Below are 24,195 nucleotides of genomic sequence, written 5' to 3'. Positions count from 1 at the left end.
CTGCAATTACAGCCGGGCATGTGGCCAAGCCTGGAAAAGTGGACCTAAGTTTGCTAAAAACCTTCTGGGAAACACCCGTGCCCCAAAGAGAAAAGGGCAAGGGAGCCCCCTACCCTTTCCCATCCTGCTTTTGGATGCTATCCTGGGGGAACGTAGTGCTTGGAGCTGCGGCAGCCAGCATGCAACCACAAGGAAAGGGCCAAAAGAATTATACTCAGATTTACTTTGGTTTAAGGAAAAGGTCATCTCTTGTACACCTGGGGCTGTGGGCTGAGGTCTGCACTCTCACTACTGGTTGTAGGAGGTGGTCTCGTGAAGAAGTTAAAAGCATGGATTCTGGAGCCAGCTCTATCTACTACTTGCTGGCTGTGTGACCTTTGGCAAGTTACTTAACCTCTCTGTGCCTCCGTCTCCTTCTCCATAAAACATGAATGATATTTGTGAGTGTTAAGTGACTTAGGATACACGAAAACATTTTGCACAGTGCTTGGCACGTAGAAAGTGCCCCCGATAAACATTAGCTCTAATTAGCCATCGCTGTCAGAGAATGTGGGGATGCGGGGGGGCCGGGACGGGGGGAGGAAGCCAGGCGGGCACAGAGGCCCAGGACAGCAGGAGCTGAACAGGAGCCGCGAGCCTGCTCCCAGCCTTGGCACCGTGGAGGCCGCGCTGACTCGCTCTGTGTTCGCCCTGCCAAGGCCAGAGCGGCGGGCTCCAGCCTGCCGATGCCTGCAGGGAGAGGTGCCCCGCGACGCAGCCGCTCGCCTCCCTCCACTCTGGCAGCCCGCGAGGTGGGCGCCCTGCCGGCCTAGGGGGACCTCAGCCCGGGCCCGGAGATGCCCCCCCACCACCCCCACTCTGCAGGCTGCACTCCTGACTCCCGGCCGTGTGACCTCCCTTCGTGGAGAAGGTGGTGTCCCTCTGCCCCTCCCGCCGGAGCCGACCGTGGAAGCGATTCCACTTGGCAGCCACGCTGCAGGGAGGCGAAAACAGTTGTTTGGCTTGTCGGATGCCCAGGCCCTGCAAAGCTCAACCCAGGCTGCCGGGCTGGGGGCCGCGTAACTCTTTCGGGCGTGTTCTCTCTCTGGGGAGGGCGGGACACCCCAGGCCCCTTTGCAGCGGGGTAAACTGAGACATCTCTCTGCACATCTCCTCGTCGGACACAGCGGAGCTGCCCTCCTGCCTTCTGCGTCTACCCACGACTCATATACAGTTCTCACGGGGCCTGGGGAGCTGCCAGGATCGATGCGCGGCTCCTACACACGCAGGGACTAGGCCGCTTACACACACCTCCTGGCATCTCCATGACGACCCCAGAGACAGGCACAGTCGTCACGCACATTCTGTAGGTGAGGACCCGAGGCTGTCAGAGAGCATGAGTTACCTTGCCTGGGTCACACGACTAGTTCACGGCAGGGGAGGGATTCAGCCCCAGGCTTGGCTGACCTTAAAGCCTGGGCATTAACTGCACTGACTCAGCATTCCCAGAAGCTTCCGGCCCCAGAGCTTTGGCCTCCCCGTCCCGGCCATCCTGCACGTTGCTGCCCAAGAACAATGCTTACAAGCCTCCCCCGCTCAACAACCTTCAGTGGCTCCCCAGCACCCACAGGAAAAAAAAACCCCAAATCCTGGTAAAGCCCTCTCCGTCTCTGACTTCTTGACGTCACCCCTGTAATCTATTCACTCCTCACCACAAGCCAAGTGACAGGGGTGCTTGAGAGCCTGGAATGGGCACCACCTCCTCCAGCAGGCCAGGCTCGCACCCACCACAGGGCCTTTGTGCGTGCTGTTCCCTCTGCCTGGAAGCTACTCTCTCCCCACTGCCCCTCTGCTTAAGTGCCCCCTCCTGGGAGAGGCCATCCCCCCCATCCCCCTCTCCTGCAGTATTTTATCCACTACGCACTTCTCACTACCCAGCAGGGAAATCTCGTGGCACTGATTTAGGTTTAACGTCTGAGGCCTCCGATTAGACTGTGAGCCTGTGAGGGCAGGACCCTGCCCGTCTTGTTTCCTGCTGTATCCCCTGCGCCAGGACACGGCCAGCGTGCAGGAAATGCTGGGTGAATAAGTGAGTGAGTGAGTGAGTGAATGAATGAGTCCCCTTCTCCTGGGGCTCATCGCAGAGCTAGCATACGTCTGGAGTCCCAGCTGGCCTGAAATGACCCCCCTCCCATGTTCTCTGCCTATGCTTTTCCGCCCCAACTCCCAAGGTTTCCCTCAAGTGGCCCAACCACCGCTCACTCTGGCCACAATCTCCAAGTCCTCCTCCATGACTCCCACAGGCGCTCCTCAACGGTGTAAATGTCCCCAGACTTGCCTGTGCAGCTCCCGCCACCTGAATCACCCTTTCTCCCTCCCCTACCCGGCCAACTCCTGCACATCCCTCAAGAGCCCTTCAGGTATTCCCTCCCTTGCAAGGCAGAACTGATCACGCCCCCTTTTGACACCCTCTGTCCAACAGACACACCCATTGTGAGGTCCTCATGTCTTTGCCTTCGCTGATCACAATGCTGCATACAGCAGGTGCTCACTACACCGTTACAGGATAACCCACCATCTCCTCTCAGGTCCTTCACAACGTACAGGCCTCCTGACTGCCAGGAACTCTCTGATGGCAGGGGCTGTTTTGTTCATTGCTACATCCTCAGTGCAAACTCCCATGCCTGGACTTCCCTGGTGGTGCAGTGGTTACGAATCCGCCTGCCAATGCAGGGGACACGGGTTCAATCCCTGGTCCAGGAAGATCCCACATGCCGCAGAGCAACTAAGTCCGTGCGCCACAACTACTGAGCCTGCGCTCTAGAGCCTGCGAGCCACAATGACTGAGCCCGCGTGCCACAACTACTGAAGCCCGCGCGCCTAGAGCCCGTGCTCCACAACAAGAGAAACCACTGCAATGAGAAGGCTGTGCACCACAACGAAGAGTAGCCCCCACTCGCCACAACTAGAGAAAGCCCGTGCGCAGCAACAAAGACCAAACGCAGCCAAAAATAAATAAATAAGTTTATTTGAAAAAAAAATCCAGTGCCTGTTGGATGGACAGACCGATGGACAGATGAATTGGACAGATGGATGGATGAAAGGAAGGAAAAATGGATGGATGGATGGAAGGATGGATGGATAGATGGATGGACAGGTGGATGGATGCCCAGAGGGAAAAAAAGATGAATGGATAGATGGACAAAGAGAACGAAGGAATCAAGTAAAACAGAGATATGAATGGACGGAAGAAGGAAGGAAAGGCAGATGGGTGGATGGAAAGATGGGTGATGGATGCATGTGTTGATAATGGAAAGAAAAATGGATGGATGGGTGGGTGAATGGTTAGATGGATGGATGGTTGGATGGTTGGATGGTTGGATGGATGGATGGATGGAAGGAAGGAAGATTGGAAGCATACATGCACGCGACTGGATGGAAGAACAGAAAAGATGCGTCGATGGAGGATGGATGGGTGGAAGGAAGGATGGATGGATGGATAGATGGATGGATGGATGGATGGATGGATGGATGGGTGGATGGGTGGATGGGTGGATGGGTGGATGGGTGGATGGGTGGATGGGTGGATGGGCGGGCGGGCAGGCAGGCAACTGGATGGGGAGGATGACCACTGCTTAGGTTACTTATGAGGTTACTTCATGGGTAACCTCAGTTTTCTGACCAGATGAAGAACCCCCCCCCCAGAGTCTTCCCCACCCTCACCAACAAGTGCCACCACTGCTCTGAGTGAGCAGAGGGGAGGGGTGGTATCTCCTTGGTCCTCCAGCTACACACACACACAGCAGGGGCGTCAAGAGAGCCCTGCAGACTGTGTGGTGAGGCTGAAAGCATGTGTCATCTCCTAGCAGGGGACACTCATGGGGCCCTTACTCCCTACCCGGCCCCATGCCAAGCCCTTCTGTGGAGACTCTACCTGGGCTCCACAACAGCCCAGGCAGCAGGCTGCTCCCTCACTTTATCAAGGGGGAAACTGAGGCCCAAAGAGGTTAGATTATTACCCACGGTCACAGCTCCAGGCAGCTGAGGCAGGATTCAAACCCAGAGCCTGCACTCTCAGCCACTCTGCTGCCCGCAGGCCCCACCCATGGCCGTCATGTTCCACCTCCCACTCTTAATTCTACTTAGTTTTTCTTACTTCATGATCTTCCTTAAGTCAACTCACTGTTTAAGCTTAAATAAATTTAAAATGTACATGAGTACCCTAAAAGGAAAATCAGTATTAAACAACACAAATAGAAAGTAACCCTAAAAATATATACTGTGAAAACGAAGCAATGCTATTCAGTTTTAGCCAAATACTACTCCCAGTGAAGGCTCGGGACCCAAGGCCTATTCTCTCCCTATTAAAAATGGAGATCAGGGCTTCCCTGGTGGCGCAGTGGTTGAGAGTCTGCCTGCCGATGCAGGGGACACGGGTTCGGGCCCTGGTCTGGGAAGATCCCACATGCCACGGAGCAGCTGGGCCCGTGTGCCACAATTACTGAGCCTGCGCGTCTGGAGCCTGTGCTCCGCAACAAGAGAGGCCGCGATAGTGAGAGGCCCGCGCACCGCGATGAAGAGTGGCCCCCGCTTGCCACAACTAGAGAAAGCTCTCGCACAGAAACAAAGACCCAACACAGCCATAAATAAATAAAGATACATGAAATTGCTACAAAAACAAAAACAAAAACAAAAACAAAAAAAAAATGGAGATCAGCAAGTGTAGTGGTTTAAAAATATGTCCACAGATGCTTTGACATGCCTCCCTTGAAGAGGTAGAGCCCTTGAGTTTGGGCCAGACTTAGTGATTCATTTCCAATGAATAGAACATGGCAGAAGTGACAGCGTGTGGCTTCTGAGGCCAGGTCATTTGAGGCACAGAAGTTCCTTCCTGGTTCTCTCGTGGGTCACTGGCTCTGGGTGATGCCAGCTGCTCTAGGGAGAGACGCACATGGTAAGGAACTGAGGCCTCCAGCCAACAGCCATGTGAGACGTCGGTCAAACCTTCAGGAAAGACCACAGCCCTGGCAACATCCTGATTACAGCCTCATCAGAGACCTGGAGCCAGAAACACCCCCCTGAGCCACTCCCCACAGAAACGGTGAGAAAACAAATAATTGTTGTTCCAAGCTGCAACGTTTTGGTGTATTTTGTCACACAGCAGTAGATAACTTATACAGCAAGTGTTCGGGAGGCATTAAAGACAGCCTGAGACTCTCCATGAAGCAGTCAGAATGATCAAAGGGCAAGTGAAAGGGGAAGAAGTGGACCTTGATGGGACTCAGTGTATTCTCTGATGCCATGTCCATGCCTGCCCCCTCCAGCCTGCTCCCCACTCAGCAGCCAGAGAGAGGGGCGTTACATGAATCAGGTCACATTTCCCTGGGGAACTGCCCCAATAGATCCCCTTCCCACTTGAAACTCTCAAGGCTCCATGTCCTCCAGCCCCACTGGCCTCTCGGACCTCCCCTCGGGCTCTCCTTCCTCCCTATTCATCCGCTCCAGCCATGCCAGCCTCCTGCTTTACCTACAAAACCTCAAGCTCATTTCCCATCAGGGCCCCTTCACGGACCCCTTTTCTGTTCCCTCTGCCAGCACCACTCCTCACCTGGCCTGCCCCTTGTACCTCCCAACCACAGCATCCGTTAGTCAACCCCCACATGGACCCTGCTTCCCGACTCCCTCCAGCCCTCACCATCTCCACGATGATAAGCTGGTTTCATATTTGTTCCCTTTCTTCTTCTCAGTCAGCTCCGGCAGCAGAAGGTAAACTTGATAGGGGAGGGCTGGGGGAGCAGAGGCAGGTCTGTCTTGTTCAGAGCTGTCTTCCTTACTCAGAACAGTGCCCCACACATAGTGGGCACTCAACAGACCTTCATGGAATGAATGGTGGAGCTTCTGGATCCCACCAAGGGCTGGGCATCCAGGAAACCAGAGAGTGGGAATAGAAACGAACTAAGCTAAACTGGACCCGGACCAGACCATGCTAATCTGTAGAGCCTCCAGCTCAACCCAAATATAACAATGTTCCTCGGCTGCCAACCAGACCGAGGGCTTTTTTTTTTTAAGAGTTTGGCTCCGGGAACCTCTCCTCTGTCCCCCAAACCCCCTCTTCCCTCACTTCACCACTCCTCACTCTCTCTCTCTCTCCATATTCACCGCTGTCATGAGCGCACAATTTTCTGCCACGGCTTTCTGCTCCTTTGTTCTCTCCACTGTGTCCCTACACAGGAACCCTCTGAATGTGCCCTGTGGGGCCTGGGCAGTGTCTCTGCCTCAGAACATCTTGAAAATGGTACTGGAAATGGGTATGGAGTTTCTGCTCAGGGTGATGAGAAAGTTCTGGAACTAGATGGTGGTGATGTTTACACAACAGTGTGAACATACTTAACGCCACTAGACTGGACCCTTCAAAATGGTTACAGTGGTAAATTTTACATGGTGTTTATTTTTTACACAATAAGGAAGTGTAAAAAACAACAACAAAAAAATGGTGCCGGCCCCATTTGGCCGTCATCAAGTTTAGCAGTTTGAAGATTTTATAATCTATAACACTGGTAGCTCTAAAGGCATTTTTCTGTGTTTTCCTGAGATACACACATGGGTGTGATCGCTTTGATGCCTGCCTGCCCAGTAAACCAACTTCTCCTTCGTACAACTCATCAGAAAACGAACCAAAACATCAACCTGGTAAAACCACCTAGAAAATGAAGTTCTGAGACATTTCACAAACATGCTTTGGGGATACACAGTATATCATTTTTTAAAATTTTGTTTTCTCTTTCTTACACAAAAATTAAACTAGAAACAGGAGAAGAAAAATCACGGTATGAATGAAGCCCTGTGGTGGATCCAGACCTCTGCGTGGGGAGGGCCAGCGCAGGAGGGGGACCAATGAGACAGAAAATAAATAAACGAAAGCTTCCCCATCTCCCAGGGAGCATTTTCGACGGGAACCACCTCCACACGCCCAGTCCCCGCAGCAAGCCGGGATGCATTTTTTAATTGGGCCACGTTTTCAGCTCCCCGGGCTGCTCCAGGGGGAGCTAAAATCATTACAATTTTCAAACTGATCTGACAGAGATGCTGGTGCATGGCTAAAGGGGGGCAGTGGGAATCGGCTGTTTGGAAAATAGATGTAAACCTCTTGGCAGAGTTTTTTCAAAATTTAAAGCTGCTGGTGGGCTGGTTTCCACCCTCCACGATGCCCCAGAGAACGAATGCACTTGCGCTGGGATGTGAAAATATCCCCTGTGGAGGCCACGGACCTACGACCACTTCACCAACTCGCTGGCAGGCGAGGGATGCAGGAGTCCTGCTCTGGCCCCGAGTCGGGGCTGGGCTCCACACGCTGCCGCTCTCGACAAGTCTGTCCCCAAGGTCTCCCTGGACCCGGTTCGGGGCAGAGGTTAAGGGAGGAAGAGGCTGGGGCCTCCACCCTAAAGCACGTGAGGTCGTTCCACTGAGGACCCCAGAGGAGGCGGAGGGGCACTGGGGGCCCGGCCAGGTCCCCTGTCGGCACGGACGCGGCCAAGAGGAGGGGAGATGTGGAACCAGCATCCTGGCCTCTCCTCCAGGTCCCCCCGGCGGACCCTCGGCTGCAACGTGGCCAGCTGGGTGTAGGCCTCTCCTGTCCTCCCTGAGGCGGGCCAGCCAGTCAGGGGTGACCCTGGGGGGCAGGGACCAGGAGGGGCAGCTGAGTCAGCACCCAGCAGATCAACCAGAGAGCCAGCCACTGCAGCCAGAGGCAGAAAAACATCTCAGCCCCACCCAGGGCCCGCCATGAGGCCTGGCCCCCAGCCCAGGCCAGGGGCCGCGTGCCATCGGCGCTCCCCACCCCCGCCGTGGTGCCGGGGTGACTGGGGGCCGCGCTCCACCCTCCCGGAGAGCGCTCCTTGAGGACCTGGGGTTATTTACAGGGCTGGCCGCTATTTAAAGCCTTGGTTTGTTTAGGAAGCAGGGCAGTGGGTGCTGGGCCCCTTAGGGGATGAGGCCGGGCAGCCCTGGCTGGGGGATCTGGGGCTGGAGAGCCTGCTGGCCATGTGAACAGGGGACCAATTAGTCACTCTGGGGGAGCAGGGGAATGTAAGTTGGCCTGTTCACCAGCCGTTTGGGGGGGGCACACGGTGGGGGGAGCATGAACCCCGCTGGCGGCCCCCAGCTGGCCTCCCCAGCCACACGGCCACACAGTGGGCTCCTCAGACGTGCCCAGGCCACCCGCCGCCCAGCGGGGACAGCTGCGGGCCGCCGGCCTCCGTGCCCCGGGCGGGGGCTGGGCCGCTTGACCTCGGAGGGCTGGTCTCCTCCAGGATTTTACGGTCGGGGCCTGGCGTTCCCAGCCACCGCGTCTCGCAGAGGGGGCAGCCCGGAGGACGCTGAGTGGCCACAGAGGTTGGCTGTTCTCCCACGTGCCTGCAGCGGGGGGAGGGAGCCGCCGGAGGAAAACGGGGAGCCGCGAGGGAGACGTGGGAAGGTTCCCTGCGAACGGGAGCGGTGAGGACACCCAGAGAGGCCCAGAAAGCGGGAGACACACGGGGCCGGGGCCAGAGCGAGACAGGAGGACAAAGACAGAGGTGGCGGCAGCGAGACAAAGGGAGGACCGGCGAGCCGGGAGCAGCCGGGCCGCGCGGAGAAGGCGCGCGCGGCCGCCGACATGTGTGTGGTGAGGCTCAAGTTCAAAAGGGAGGGAAGAGGTGGTTTGACGACCAAAGTCATTGAAAAATTTCTGGCGCAGCTGCCCCGAGGCTCCTGGCCACGGGCCCGGCTCGGAGCTGAACTTAAACAAACCCCTGCAGCAACCATCTGCTTGATTTTAAAATAAATCAAACAGTCTGCTGAGCCGGGATCGAGTTTCCATCTGTGCCGCCGCCCGCTCGCCGGCTTGGAGCCGCGCTTGCCTCTCCCAGCCAAGGCTCCTGGCAACATGTGGGCTGGTAATTCCTCCAGGAGCAGGGAAACTGGGCCCCCGCCGCCCCCAGCTCCTAACTGAAAGCAAGTGCTATTTTTACAGCCACCCACTGGAGAGGGGGGCCCCAACGGGGCTCGGGAAACCCAGGCACGGGGTTAACACTGAGTTGCCTCCAGCCCAGAGGGGTGGGGGACGCGCCATGGGATGCCCCCCTCTGCCTCCAGGAAAGGGGTGAGGGGCTGAGTGCAGGGGTGCCGGCCCCTCCCGGGCCAGGAGGATACTCCAACATCACGCGAGACCCACAGGCCAGTCCGGACAGCCGTGGACCGTGGCGGGTGGCAGCAGCCCAGGGTCTCCCTGGAGTGGCTGAAAATAGCAGCAGGAATCCCCCTCCCACAGGCTGGGGCCACCCTGGGAGGTGCCGCCCACCTGTCCCCTGCAGGGCCAGGCCACCAGGGGAGCCGGCCTTCCCTGACCCAGGCAAGAAACAGAGAAAGGGAAACACCAGCCTGGCAGGGTTCAGTAGCCCATCTGTGCAATGGGCATAACACGGCCCTTCTGGTGGTCTCGGGGGAACAAGGATGGGGTCCTATGATCTTGCGGCTGCAGCTGGCACACGGGGGGCTCTCTATGCCATCTTGGAAAACGCAGGAAGGAAAGAAGTGACAACAGGAAAAGATGCCTTCCTGGAGAGCTGCCCATTCCCAACCCGAGGGATACACAGTGATGAGACAGGCCCCGGTCCCCAGATAGGCGGGGTGGGGGGGTGGTCTCCATGCCCAGCAGGATGCCTCGCTTCCACAGTGCAGACCGCCCTCTGACCCCTGCCAGACGTTTCCCGACGCGTGTGCCGGGTCCCAGCAGGGAGACGCACGGGTGCAGGGGCGACCCCAGTTTCACTCACTCCTCAGTACACAAACCAGGGCAGGCCAGGGGCAGAGCGCGGGTCTGAACCAGCATCACCTCTCCCACACATCACGTTCCCTCTGAGCCTGGGTCCCCCTACTCAAAAGCACAGAGGGGAGGCGTGGATGGCTCAGGGACCTTCAGGCTCCCACCTGGTCACATTCTGCATGGCTCTTTCAAGGGACGACCAACCTTCAGATGCAAAGGCTTTTGTACCTAGAAGCTTCCTCTGGTTTGCCCGGCCAGCACTTTGCTCCTCAGCTCCAAATGCAGCCCAGAAATGAAGACAAGCCGATTCCACAGGTACGGAATGTCCTGTCCATCAGGCACCCTCTCCCGCCCTCTCCCCTCATCACCTGAGGTGCAGGCTTGGAGAGCCTGTGCAAGGTTCCCTGTCCCCTTCACACCCAGTCACCTGTGAGGTTGGTGCTTTCACTGCCCCCATTTTCCACGCGGGGAAACTGAGCCAGAGAGTCAGCTAGCCCAGGATAGAAATGGTACAGCCGAGGGCCCACACAGGGCCTGCCCTCCAACACCACGCCCTCAACCACTGCGCCCTCCTCCCTCCTCCGTGGGCGCCCTCCACCCTCCTTCCTCCCTCGGCTGGCCCAGCTGCTCCCCAACCGAACCAGCCTTTGTCGAGATCCACGCAGACGTCCACCACGCTGCCTTCCACAGGCCAACTGGCTTATTTCCCAAGATGACCCGAAGAAGGGGTGCTGCAGACCCATTTTACACTGGGGGAAACTGGGGTCTGGTAAGTCGCCCAAAGCCGGACGGCCAGCAAGAGGCAGGAGAGGGACAGGAGCAGTGGGCACTGGCCGGGCCTGAGACTGGCACAGCGCCCTCCCCACCCTCTCCCCTCCCCTGAAGCCAAGGCGGGACAAAAAGGACGGGGCAAGCATGGGAAGGGGAGGGGAGGGGAGGAGAGGAGAGGGGAGGGGAGGGGAGGAGAGGGGAGGGGAGGGGAGGGGAGGAGAGGGGAGGGGAGGGGAGGAGAGGGAGGGGAGGGGAGGGGAGGGGAGGGGAGGGGAGGGGAGGGGGAGGGCCCGCCCCCGCCCCCGCCCCCCACCCCCTGCCGGCCACAGGGTCATCTCTGAAAGTCACCGCTTCCCTTCTCCTCCTGCCCCAGCCCCTGCCCCTCTCATCCACTCAGCAAACCTTTACTGAGCACCTACTGTGTGCCGGCCCACGGCCTGCCCCACCAAGGAGACAAGGCGTGTGAAAGCCGCGCTCATCTCTTGGGACTCGCAGGCTGTAAGAGGGACGTGCCAGGCCATGGAGGGAGAAAGAAGGGAAGGACCACCGGGCGAGTGCACTGGCGTCCCAGGGCTGCCATAACTAATTATGACAAACCAGGTGGCTTAAACAACAGAAATTCGTTTGCTCGGTTTGGAGAAGTTTGAAATCAAGGTATCGGCAGGGCCACACCCTTTTCAAAGGCTCTAGGGGAGGATCCGTCCTGCCTTTTCTAGCTTCTAGTGGCTGCCAGCCATCCTTGACGGCCCTTGGCTTGTAGCTGCATCCTTCCCATTCTCCTGCATCTTCACGTGGCCTCTGTGTGCGTGTCCGTCTCCGCCTACCATCCTCTCTGCCAGGGTCCAAATTCCCCTCGTCTTATAAGGACACCAGGCAGTGGATTCAGGGCCACCCTCATCCAGTGACCTCATCCTAACTTGATCACATCTGCAAAGACCTTATCTCCAAATAAGGGCACATTCACAGGTCTGGGTGGACACGAACCTGGGGGTACACCGGGCCCCAGCACTGTCCCTCGAGGCGTTGACCCCCCGAGCAGGCCTCTCCAGGTGGACAGAAGCCGCTAACATGGCGAAGGGGCCAGCGGGCACTCCACTCACCGAACCCAACACTTGCATGATGTCAATCTTTTTTCTGTCTCTGGACTCCTAACAGCCAGAGCTTATTATGGGATATTATGTACCCGGAGGGAGGACGCCGGTGCCAGCTCCCAGCCTGGCAAGAGGCGCCTGGGGATGGCCTCCACCTCGCTTCACAGCTCTCTCTCTCTCTCCCTCTCTCTCTCCCCCAGAAGCAGCCACAGAAAATCTCTGTGGGGACGACCGAGGCCTCCGTTCCCACACGACTGGCTTGGCGCAGCTGCGAACAGCCGGCTGACCTCCGCCCCCGGAGCCTGTGAGCCTGAGCTGCCCGCGGACGCCGGTCTTCCCAGCCCCGGCCGAGGGGCTCCTCCAACGCTCCCCGCCCCTACAAGAACCTCAGCTCAGAGCCAGAGCCCAGAAGATGACCTTCAAGGTCGTGTGGTCCCCTGGAGGGCACTCCTGCTGGGTGTGAGCCCAGGCTCTGGGCTCTCCCGGCCTGGGGGGTCTTCCTCACGCGGAGGGACCAGCCTTGCTGACTAATGCACTAGGGGTGGTGAACAGCCATATGCAGCAGCCCTGGCCCTGGGACACTTCTGGAAATGTACCCTACGAGCATGAAAACTGTGAACGTGCAGGAAGATGTTCTTTGCACTGTTATTTATAATAGTGGGGGAAACCGTCTAAACGTCCAACCATAAGGTGCAGTTAATAAAACCCGGACAGCCCCCTTCACACACTGCTGAACACGCTCAGCTATCACCCTGTGGGTGCGGGACACCCCTATGGACGTCCATTGCTCAGGCTGCCGTAACCAAGTACCAGGCTGGCAGATTCAACCAATAGAGATGTATTTTTCTCACAATTCTGGAGGCTGGAAGTTGGAGACCAAGGTTGTTGACAGGTTTGGTTCCTTCCAAGGCCTCTCTCCTTGGCTTGTAGAGGACCATCTTCTCCCTGTATATCTCACGGGGTTTTCCCTCTGTGTGTGTCTGTGTCCTAATCTCTTCTTCTTACAAGGACACTAGCCCTATTGGATCAGGGCCCACCCTAATGACCTCTGTAAAGACCCAAATATAGTCAAATACAGTCACATTCTAAGGTGCTAGGGTTAACAGTTCAACATAGGAATTTGTGGCGGGGATACAACTCAGCCCACGACAGGAATCCTCCACCAAACGGAAGCCATTTGACAGGCCATGTGTCAAGCGACACTGGCACCAAGGTGACACAGAAGCTTTCAGCCCTCTTGTCGCATGAGATCCAAGAGTTCAAAGATCCCATTGGCTCCCAGGAAGGAAGCCCTATCTGAAATGCTCTACCCCATGAGGCGGCATCAAAGCCAAGGAAAGGGCCTGGGGCAGCTCCCAGCTCCAAGTCTCAGGAGCTGGGTGGCCTTGGAGAGGCTACCCCACACCCACCTCGTAGGTCCTCAATATCAGAGGCCAGGCTCCCTGGTTCACCTGGCAGGGGGGCCTGGTCTAAGCCCCTCCACCCTCACTACTGGCCTCCTTAGGCTCGATGGTGACAATCCAGCTCCACACAGGACAACAAGGTGTCACCCATAAAGGCCTTGCAAGGCAGGCCCCTCCGGTTCCCATAACCCCAAGGGCAGCTGTAGAGGTGCCGCCCCATTTCACAGACGGTGGAAGCGAGGCTGACACAGCCAGCGGCCTGTCCAAGGTCACATGGCACGGAAATGCCTGCCTCACATTTAACACTAAGACAACTCGGTGATAGCATTAACGCGTGTTTCAATGGGAGGGGGTCCCATCACCTTGTGAACACAGCCGTACCAGCATTCCAAGTCCTCTTCCAGCCTGGGCTTACACGGACATATTTCTTTAAGGCTGTAATCAAGACACGTGTACAATTTTGTGCTCTGCTTATTTTGACTCAGCATTAGATCATCAGCTTCTCTGTGTTGAAATGGGCTCCATGGCTGTCATTTTAAAGCCACAGAATATTCCACCCCCAGGGGTACACAACAGTTTGCCTAACTGTATTTTATTGTTGGATGTTCAGAATTTCCCCACCACTATAAATAACAGTGCAAAGAACATCTTTGTGTGTCTTATCGTTTTCATTCTTGCAAGTTCATTCCTTTGGATGCATTTCTAGAAATGGGATTATTGGGCCAAAGTATGGAGTGTCTTTAAAAGCCCTGGATACACATTGACAAATGGTTTGGGGAACAGACAATATGATACGGATTTGTGCGCTGCCACCGGCAATACAAATGAGCCATGTTTTGCAAATTCACCAGCACCAAGTCTTATTTTTTCTGATATTTTAATAGTTTTTATGTAACTATTTCCCCATATATTATTTGTGTTCTCTCTCATTTGAATCACCTGTCCAAAATTCCCAGTCTTTTTGACAGCACCCTGGGAGGCCAGAAAGTTCAGAACCAGCCTCTGGTGGCCCAAAGCTTCAGGACGCCAAGGGGTCACTTTCTGTGCCTGATCAGTGGCAAGGGACAACCTCTCCCAGTGACCCTTCAGCCACAGCTGCCCCTACCACCAGGACAAGTCCAGCGGGCAATGTCGGGCTGACGGCTTGGGGCTCCTACTCCCCACCTCAGTCACGTGCCGTGGCCAAGCCCATGTGGCTTAGATATAAGGTTACAGAATGTGGGCCAAGCAGCTGAAGGGACACTGCTCTGCCTTGTGTGACCTGAGGGCTGGCCATGAAGAAGCAGGTGCTGCCGAAGCCATTTCTGGAACTTTGAGTTGCTCCAGAGGGTATCTCCCTAATGTGGGGCAAGTGAAGGTGACGGGGACAGGTTGGGAGGAGGCAAATGTCAATGGGGACGCAGGCCAGCCGGGGGGCCAAGAGAGACCCAGAAAAAGCCAGGAATAGAATCCGGGCTTCCTTTACATCCAAAATAATCCAGGTAGGGGTAGGCGGCAGAGAAGCTGGGCGCCAAAAGCCACATGGTGAGGCACCGTGGTTGAGACAGACACTGATGGCCTGGGTTCAAATGCCGGTGCTGCCCTGACCCGCTGTGAGACCACAGGCTGGTTCTCTCATCTCCCTGTGCCTCAGTTTCCTCACCTGTGAAATGGGTTCACAGTGCCCATCATGGGGCTGTTGTCCGAGTTAACAGAGCCAATATATGTGTGCAGCTCAGCAGGTCTGTGCTCGGAAAACAAAAACTTCAGACGCGGGTGATGCACAGCCAACCCACATCCCACCCGGCTGGTCCGCAGGAGGCCGCGGCAAACCACAACCCACCGGCCAGCCGAGCTGAGAATGGTTTTTACATTTCACGTTAAAGAATTGGACAGAATAAATAAATAACAGAGAAGAAAATGCAGCAGAGACCAGAGACTGGCCCGCAAAGCCTAAAATATTTACTACCTGGTCCTTCAACAAAAAGTTGGCCAAGCCTGGTCTAGAGGCACCGAAGTTTCTGGTGGAATCACGGAGAGGGGATGGGTGGTGTGGGGCAAGGACCTGAGGGCTTAGGAGAGGAAGCAGCAGGACATCAGTGTCCGAGTGGAGGGCTGCGTGGGAGGACCTGCAGGTCAGAGACAGTGCCGGGCCCAGCAGCGGGCACCCGCTCGCGTGTCCCCCGGGGAATCGGGCTGACGCGCCTGCGTCGGGTAGAGAAGCAGCCGCTGAGACACCTCGGGACGAGGCCCAGCCACGTGGTGTGGCCCCCTCCATCGGAGCTCAGAACCCAGATCCGGAGGGAACCAGAGATGCCGCAGGGCCGGACCCCAGGGACACAGCCGGCTCGTCCAGTCACCAGCCAGTCGATGCTCCACGCTACACGTGGGCCCAGGCACCTGGGACCCTCCTGAACACCCTCTGTCCCCAAGGACCCTAGCTGGACCTTCTCCCACAGGGCTAACCCGGCCTGGACAGGGCGCTCCTTGAGTGAGGCCCTGGGATGGGGACGCAGGGACACCAACGCCATCCTTGGCTGCACTCTGAGAATCACGTGTGCCCTTTCCTGGCCTGGTCCCTTGGGAGAGCGGCCCCTGCTTCATGCGCTGCCCCTGAAAGCCACTCCGGTCTTCAATGCCACTGCATGCCCAGCACAGCACCTGGCGACCCTGAGTGTGTGTTTGAATGAGTAAGTGATCGCCCCCAGAGGTCAGCTGTAAAGGGTCACCATCCTCCACCCACTTTCAGACAAGAGAGCAGAGGCCGGGAGAGGTGCAGGGCCTCGTCTGAGGTCACCCTGCTGGTCAGCGGCAGAGCTGGGATCTGTCCCAGCACCATCTGGCCCCAAAGCCCGGCTCTCTCACTGCAGCCAGCCTCGTGGGCGGACGGGGACCTGCAGGCACTGCGGGTGGGAAGGAGCTCTGCGGCTGGGTGGCGAGGAGACCTCCAAAGGAGCCCAGTTACCCCTGCCAGGGGACAGCCAGCCCCGGAGGACGGGGCCCCATCTGTCTGGCTCACTGCTGTCACCTGAGGCCTGGCACAGGCCGGGTGCTCCGCAGGAATCTGCTGAGTGACCGAGGGGCCCCCAAGACCTTCCCGGTGGGACTCTGGAGCCCTGGCCCTACAGGGTCTCCCGGAAGCCCGAGCAGGGGGCCAGGGTGCAGCTTCTGAAGGTGTTGGGGGCAGGGGGCCCCTGGGCCTCAGCTCCACATTTCACCGCTTTGAATGTAAAACAGGAGGGAGCAAGAGAGCAGGCGAGCACAGACACAAACAGCCCCCAGCCGCCAGCCCGTCCCCATCACCAAGAACCCTCCGCTCGGCCCTGCCAAGAGCCGGGGCCAGCAGTGGGCCTGGAGAATAAACATGTCACTGCAAGGCCAGCCCGCCGGACCTCTGGAGCCAAGAACCGCCGGAGGCTGTAAACAGTCTCTCTCTTGGCCGCAGACTCTGGCCCACCTCTCTGCGCTGGGAATTAGCACTTTGCCTGCCATAAAGAGAGGGCAGGCCGGGAGGTGGGGGTGGGGGGGGGCGTCTGGGGAGGGGCAGTGGGCAGGGAAGCTGGGCTGGCCCAGGGCCAGCACCTCCATCCTCGCAGCCTGCAAGCTCCCCCTTTCTCTAGGAGGCAGTGGGAGGCTGTGAATGAATGGGCCGCAGCAAGGCCCAGCTGGGCAGTGCCGGCTGCAGGCTGGAGAAGGGACAGGGGAGGCCCCTCCTCTAGGGGCCCTGGACGCGGCCAGGGGCGGCAGATGCTTTTCACAGCAGCCCAAACCCCACCTGGGGCTTCCAGCTGGATCTGGAGGAGGCAGGGGGTCCCTGGGCAGCAGAGGCCTAGGCCACGCTGAGCAACCTCTCAGCCGCCTCGAAAAACCTCTCCCACCAGCCCTGGGGAGCAGTCACCACTCACTCTGCCTCAGACAGTTCCTGTTGCTGGTGCACATCAGGCCCCCAGACTGCTGCCTTCATTTTGGTTCTACCCTCCAGAGCCACAGATCTTCTCGAAAGGCAAATCGAGCCATGCCACCCTCAGCTGGAACCCTTCAACGGGACCCTTGCCCTTCACATCATGGTGCTGCCGGCCCTGCCTGCCTCCTGGGCCTCCCCCTTACACAGCCTCCTCACCATGTGCCTTTCTCCTGCCTCTGGGCCTTTGCACGTGCTGTCCCCTCTACCGTGAATGCTCTTGCCTCCTCTCTTATGCCTTGTTCGCTTCCTCTTATTATTCAGACCTCGGATCAACAGTCACCTCCCTCCAGGAAGCCTCCCAGACATCACCCCCCCCACCGTGAAGACAAAGACCCCCATTACCTACTTTCCACACAGCACGTTCCTCTCCTTCCAAGCCCTCAGCCCGGCCACAAGCTGCTTGTGTGTCCAGTAACCAGCATCTGTCTCTCTCTCCCACCAGACTGGGAGATCTGCGAAGAAGGGGCTGTGTCTGGTTTTACACATCACGGTTTCTTAATCACCAGGCACCTAATCGCACTCAGTAAATAAATACTTGTGGAATGAATGAATCAGTGAATGAAGGGGTCATCTGAATGGCAGTGTCACCTAGAAAGGTCACCCAAGCTCAGTTCAAATCCCCTCGCTTGTCTGGGAGGTCTTCATCAGCAGGCTGTGTCCCCTGCTCCTCGCAGCTCCCCACGGCTCCCGGCCCAGAGGGACACCAACATCCCCTGCGGACAAGAGCATCCCCCCACCGCAGATGGTCACGACTGCGGGATGAAAGGGTTTGGGGGAAACCAAAGGAAGGGAGAAAAAGCAAGGCTGTGATGACCGTGGCCTGAGCATGGACTGTCCGGCCAAACGTGGGTTCAAGTCTTGGCTCTGCTGTGCAGCCTTGGGTCAGTGGTCTGACCTCTCTGGGCTTCAGTTTCTTCACCCACAAAAAAGGACCTGACGATCACAAGGGCTACGCGGAGGATCAAGCGAGCTAAGACGTGCAAGTACGCAACCAGTGAGAGTCTTATGATTCATGATTTGGGAAAACCACCTGTCCACAGCATTCTGGAGGGTTCAAGGGTTTTCTCCGGAATGTCCCAACCAGGGGCTTCAACGGCCTGGACTCTAGAACTCTGGGCCTGTGGGGCACCACCCACCTAGTTCTTACCCTGTAAGGGAGCTCTGAGCACAAAGCACCCCTGGCTGACTGGCAGGGGCAGGGCAGGTCTTCATCGCAGGGGATCTGGGGCTGCACGACCCTGCCCTCCAGGAGCTCAGCCTGCCTCTGGGGACACTGGGGTCCCAAGGAGGATGGCCCCATGGGGGGTCAGCTCCTGCTGGGGAGAAGGCACAGTCTCGGGGTGGAAAGACCACAGTACAAATCCCACTGCTTAACCAGAGCGAGACAGCACTGCACCCCACCGAGGCAGCTAGAATCAAAGAGGCAGACAACAGCAAGTGTTGGTGAGCACGCGGGGGGCTCAGAGGCCTCACAGCCGCAGGTGGGAATGGAAAACAGTCTGGCAGTAACCACGTAAGCCAGCAATTCCACTCCCAGCTGTCTACCCCAGAGAATGGAAGCATTACACTCACACGAAGCCTCGTCCATGGACGTTCACAGCTGCACTATCCACAACAGCCAAAGAGTGGAAACACCCAACTGTCCACCATGTGATGAACGGATACACAAACGGATATATCCAGACAGCGAATGCACCTCAGCCACAGAAAGGAAGTCCGGACACAGGCTCCCGCACAGATGAACCCTGAACACAGCAGGCAAAGTGAAAGACAGCAGATGCAAAAGACCATATACGAGACGATTCTATTCATTCGAAATGCCCACAATAGAAAAATCCATACAGACAGAAAGATCCGAGATCACGTTAGGGCTTGCGGGCTGGAGTGGAGATAGAGGAGTGACTGCTCACAGGCACACGGTTTCCCTTCGGGGTGATACACATGCTCTAAAACAGACAGTGGTGATGGCTACACGACCTGGTGAATACGCTAACCCCTGTGAATATGAACTGTACCCGTTAGATGGGTCAGCTGTGTGGTGTGTGAATTCTATCTCAACAAAGCTGTTATAAAAAAAAAGACAACCGCAGTCCCTAGCCTCGGCTTCCTCATCTGTGAAGTGGGAGTGGCTCCAGGCTCTTGCCTTCCTTGCCCCTGGCTCCGCGTCCTGTGAGGCGGATCTGGGCGGCATGCATCGGTGGGCCCTGGCCCTCTGGCTTCCGGTGGGAAGGGCCGGCAGGGGAGAGGAGAGCACGGTATTGGCTGCTTCATCTTCCTCCCCGCAGGGCCACATGGACCGGCCGCGTCCGGTGTCCAGCGCGTGGCCCTGCACACAGACCCCACGGCTCGCCGACAGCTCCCTCCTCCTGCCCTCGGGCCCCGGTGCTGCCCTTGCTGCCCTCTGTGCTCTCGCTACACCTGCCCATGCCTGGGCACACAGCCCCTGCATTAAGCTCTCCTCGGCCGTGAACACGAGTGTGCCCGTGGCTGCCAGGACCCCACCCCCACCCCCGAGCAGGCCCGACGCTCACCCCTTGCAGAGGAGCTGCAGGCCTAGAAGGCCCACAGGTCAAGCCGGCCCTTTAGAGGCTCTTTAGTGGCCGTCGGGAACCGGGTGCCAAGAAGGACAGCTGGAGGGCAGAGGACAGGGGTGGGGCCCCGGGGAAGAGGCCCCAGAGCCAGGTGGGAATTCAGAGCTCAGGGGCCCCGAGGTCTGGCTCCCAGAGGAGAGGACTAGGGCCAGAGGAGCCACAGCACCTGGGGAGCAATCCTCCGTGGGGCCGCTGGGGCTGGGAGCCTCACTGCCCGTGAGCACAGATGTTCTGGAGGCGGGGGAGGAGGGGAGCGGGAGAGGCCGAGGGCTGGCCGGCCTCCCCGAGGGGCTGGGGCGCAGCCAGGAGGCCTGCAGCCTGTCACCAGGGCGGCGGCGGCGGGGTGAGGCCAGACCCCCGCCCTCCCGCCCCGCCTGGACGCCCGGCCTCACTCCACCCTGGGCCTGGGGAGACCACATCTGGGCCCCGAGGAGGGTACTCAGGAGAGAGCACACGGAGGGAACTGGTGTGATTTCTGTCCAAACGGAGGTTCCCAGGCCGTCAGCAGAGTCATCTCCAGACACACCCGGCCTCCAGAACCACAGAGGCCTTTCCAAGAGGCACGTGGGTCTCCGGGGCGGGGGGACAATTTCTTCCGCGGGTCCACCCTGAGGATCACAGGGCACGGCGAAGGCTGACAGCCCCAAGACTGTGAGAACTGAAAACGGGCACCTATTCACAAACGCTCTGCCACGCAGCCGTCTCCCGGCCTCAGGGAGCCGGGCCGGGCCTTCAGCAGCCCCTGGTGTCCGCACCCCGCGCAGATGCCGTGCAGCCTCAGCCGGGCTCCAGCAGGAAGGCGGCTTGTGGGAAACTCCCCGAGACCCTGGCGCTCACGCTCCTTCCTGGGGCGGTGCCGGATGCCAGAAGGCAGTGGGGACCGGGCAGGAGAGGCTCTGTGACGAGGACAGCCCGCCCCGGCCCTCACCACCCAACCTGACCACCGCTGGGCAGGTGGGGCAGCTCTGGACCCCAGCTCTTCCACACTGTGGACCACAGAGCTGACGGGCCTCCACGGGCCTGGACGGGGGGGGGCATCCTCCCACCCCACCTCCCTGAGCTCGGTTAAGGCCCCAGACCTCCCACCAGGCTCTCATTCATCTGAAATTTTCCTTTGCAACTCACTTTTTTAACCTTCTAAAGATTGAAAAAGACAGCATCATTCACCATCCACAGATGGTAAGGGAAATATACCTAGGGATTTCGTTTGAAAGCGCTACTTTCTTCATCCTCAATTCCAAAATCTAAAAGCCTTTGAGGGAAAAAAAATTCCCAAGTTTGTGGCAAATTTTATGTTATGTCCATGTGACCACAATAATATATACATATAATACATACCTAGATATACATATACATATATATATAGAGAGAGAGAGATCTGAATAAGACTCCAGGCCTGAGATATCTCCCTGCCATAAAATCAGAAGTGGAGCCCGAAGGACGGCTTTCCTGCCGTGTGATCCACGGTCAGTTAAACCTGCATCTCTGGGCTCCTTATAAGATGTCAGCCATTTAAGGGCACCAGACACACCAGGAAATGCTGGCCCAGGGGAGAGCGCTTGGGACCCAGAGACCAGGGCCCTGAATTCAGGTGGGGCCTCCTCAGTACAGCTGTGTGACGTGGGGGAAGTCAAATGACCTCTCTGAGCGAAGTTTCCTTGTTTCCCTGCTCCCGAAACAGAGCGTCTGTGCAGCCACTGAGACAATGAGACCAAAGTCCCTAGGAAATACTCCACAAATATTAATTATCCCTATTATGACACTAAAGTAGTAGAGATGAGTGATGCTGGCCTGGCCGCCCGAGACTGGAGATACAGAAAACATTCAAGGATTCTTCCAAGAGGTCCCTGGCCCAGAGGGAACTTGAAGCCCCAGACAGAGAGAGAAAATTGGCCCACAAGGACAAGCCCCGTTAGTGACAAAAATGAGACCTAAGTATATGTGAAGGTGGAAGGAAGCGGGAAGAAGAGAGTGACAAGGTGTCAGGGAGCAGGTGAGGGAGAAGGCGATTCTGCCCTCAGACAGCAGAGGGAAGGGTGACAGTCCTAGCTATTTTTATTCAGGGGATAGCAGAGCACGGCAAAGTCAGGTAGACATGGTGATCACGTCTTCCAGCCTAGAAGTCTGTCTCCAGGCCTGGCTTGCCCCATGCCCCGGCTGCCGTCCACGTCGCCCCCTCGTCTCTGCTGGGACCATTGCAGTAGCCCCCTCCCTGCTCTCCCAGTCACTAGGCTCCGGATGTCACCTGGGCCTCCACACAGGAGTTGACTCTGTCTCTGGTCACATCAGGCCCCTGCTCAAAATCCTTCCCCTGCTGCCCCTGGCTGAGCCACTGTGAGTGGACAAAGTGTACCCTCTGGACCGAATGTCCCCATTTAATCCTTTCTGGATCCTGAGCTCCCAAACTTAGATTTCAGAGAAGAAAAAAAAAAAAAAGGGCAGAGGTGCAAACTCCGAGTTCCCACCCAAAGCACTTTTTGACAGACAAGAAAAAACTGCATATTTACACAGAAATAAAGGAGGGGGGCGGGGATCTTGGTGCAGAAACTTGTCTCTCTTCGCAGCTAAGCCAATATGCCGCTGACAAAATAAACACAGTAGGACCTCTGTTGTGTATTCTTGGAGAGGGTGATTACACTTCAGAATAAACACATCTCCCTCCCCTGAGTTGTTGGTCAAAAGGACTGGTGTCCGTGCCCAGCTCCATGTGAGCCACGCTGGGGGACGGTGGAGTCCCACGCCCCAGCGCACACCCTGCCAGCACAGAGGAGGTCTGGCCAGGAGGCAGCACCGGGACCTGAGCCTGGGAAGCCGGGAGCCCGGGTGTGTGTACACGGGGTGGGGTCTCTGCGCTGCTCGTCAGGATCAGACGGCGGCGTCCAGGGTTGTCTGGGGGAAGTCTGGAGCACCTCTGAAGCCACCAGGGCCTCCCCTGGGGGAGCTGTCAGCATCCATCCCCAAGTCCAGCCTCCGGCCAGCAGGACTCTGGACCACCTCCTTCCCACCCTCCCAGCTGTCTCACCTCTCCCACCAGCCACCGTCGGACACGTTGCATGCTGTGCCTGTCCCCTCTTTACCGCCTGTCTCCTTGGCGGCAGGGTCAGCTCCGGACGCGTAGGGACTCTGTGTTGTTCATGGCTTTGCGCCCCCTGCCCGTCCCGGGACAGGGCCTGGCCTGCAGCTGGCACTTAGGAAATGTTTGCCCAGTGAATGCACTGGGCCGGCCTCTCTCATGCATCCATTCATCCGACCAGCAGACGAAGATCCCTTTCTCTTTCACATCTAGGGACATGTGACCTCCTTTCTCTGTGAGCCCCTGTCCCCATGGCTGGGGGCTGGGGTGACCTGTTCCGTGATCCTGAGAGCCCCCCCAGGGCTACGGGATGGCGGGGAGCTGGACGCAACCAGGGTTTTCCTGTTTCCTTCCCTCCTCTCACCTCCCAACAGGCACTGGGAGCGAGGACCCCTGAGGACCACAGCTCAGCGGACAGTATCCTCTGTGTAGGAGGATTCACGCAATTACATGTGTCTGTGTAACTGCATCACTATGCTGTACAGCAGAAACCAACACAATGTATATCAACTATACTTCAACAAAAATGAATAAATCAAATTTTAAAAAAAGAAAAGGCATTCTTGGCTGGAAGTAAGATTTGCTGCCTCCTTGGAGAAAAAACGTTCAGTTTGTCATTGACTGAATCTAGAAATTGCCCTCTACACTCATCACACACTGAAGGCAGGGTAAGATCATGCTGACTTCGCTCCGATCAGACCGGCTCAGCTCCAGCCACGAGGCTGAGGGTCAGCCCTGGAACAGCTGTGCTGCATGGACGAGCCGCCCTTTTCCAGCTATCAGAGCTCTTAGGATTTTCCCATTTTGCCAACCGGGAGACAAGAGGCCCTGGATTAAGGTCCTTCGCTCCAGGGTGACACAGAGCGGGGACACCAGGACCAGGTTCCCCGAACTGGGTGACACATGGCCTTGATCCTGGGAGAGAACTGCCAAGTGACCAGGTGTCTGGAGGTGTTGACTTTTGCCCTGCCGAGGGGCAGATGCTCTCGGGACCGTCGGCAGCTGGAGAAACACAGCCCCTGTTATGTTTCTCCTTGAATTCAATTTGGTGAGCTGATTTCTTTGGGATTTGAGGCCCTAAACTGAGATACAGAGTCAAGATTTTAAAGCTGGAAGGGCCCTGGGGGTCATAAGCCTTCCCCGCCCTTCCCCAGGTGAGTGAGGGCCTCCCTGTGTTCCCTGTCTGTTCCCCTGGGGCTGACCCCGGCTCGGCTCTTGTCCCACTGTCCTGGAATCGCCTGCCCATCGGTCCAGCTTCCCCACCAGGCTCTGAGCTCCTCGGGGCTGGTGCTCCCCACCGTGTCTGGCACACAGAAGGTGCTCAATAAATGGTTGATCAATGAATGAATCGCATCCGCCCCCCTTCTGACCCCAAGGAAACAGGGACATTTAAGCTGATGGTCCAAGGTGACCAGATAGCCAATGGGTCCCCAGCAGGGTCTCGAGACTCCCTGGGCACTGCTTGGCCCCTAGCGCAGCAAGACCAGCTCCAAGACTCACGGCCAGTCCCCAAACGCTGTGGACACGCGGTCACTCCCAGCA

At 57.5% G+C, this 24,195-nt stretch overlaps 1 protein-coding gene and 1 long non-coding RNA gene across 5 annotated transcripts in view; one reads left to right on the top strand and one right to left on the bottom strand.

The window, feature by feature from the left end:
- GSE1 (Gse1 coiled-coil protein) overlaps nt 1-24,195 on the bottom strand; it is a 423,047-nt gene that overhangs the window by 373,480 nt on the left and 25,372 nt on the right. The gene's annotated exons all lie outside the window — the stretch shown is intronic.
- LOC118884699 lies at nt 8,287-13,691 on the top strand. Its single transcript, XR_005017358.1, has 3 exons — nt 8,287-8,641; nt 9,975-10,096; nt 11,844-13,691. It is a non-coding gene; the product is annotated as an uncharacterized LOC118884699 (long non-coding RNA).

The sequence above is a fragment of the Balaenoptera musculus genome, chromosome 19 (genome assembly GCF_009873245.2).
Source record: "Balaenoptera musculus isolate JJ_BM4_2016_0621 chromosome 19, mBalMus1.pri.v3, whole genome shotgun sequence".
Classification (NCBI taxonomy): domain Eukaryota; kingdom Metazoa; phylum Chordata; class Mammalia; order Artiodactyla; family Balaenopteridae; genus Balaenoptera; species Balaenoptera musculus.
Note: the sequence above shows the minus strand (reverse complement) of the source record. Positions and strands in the feature narration are given on the sequence as shown.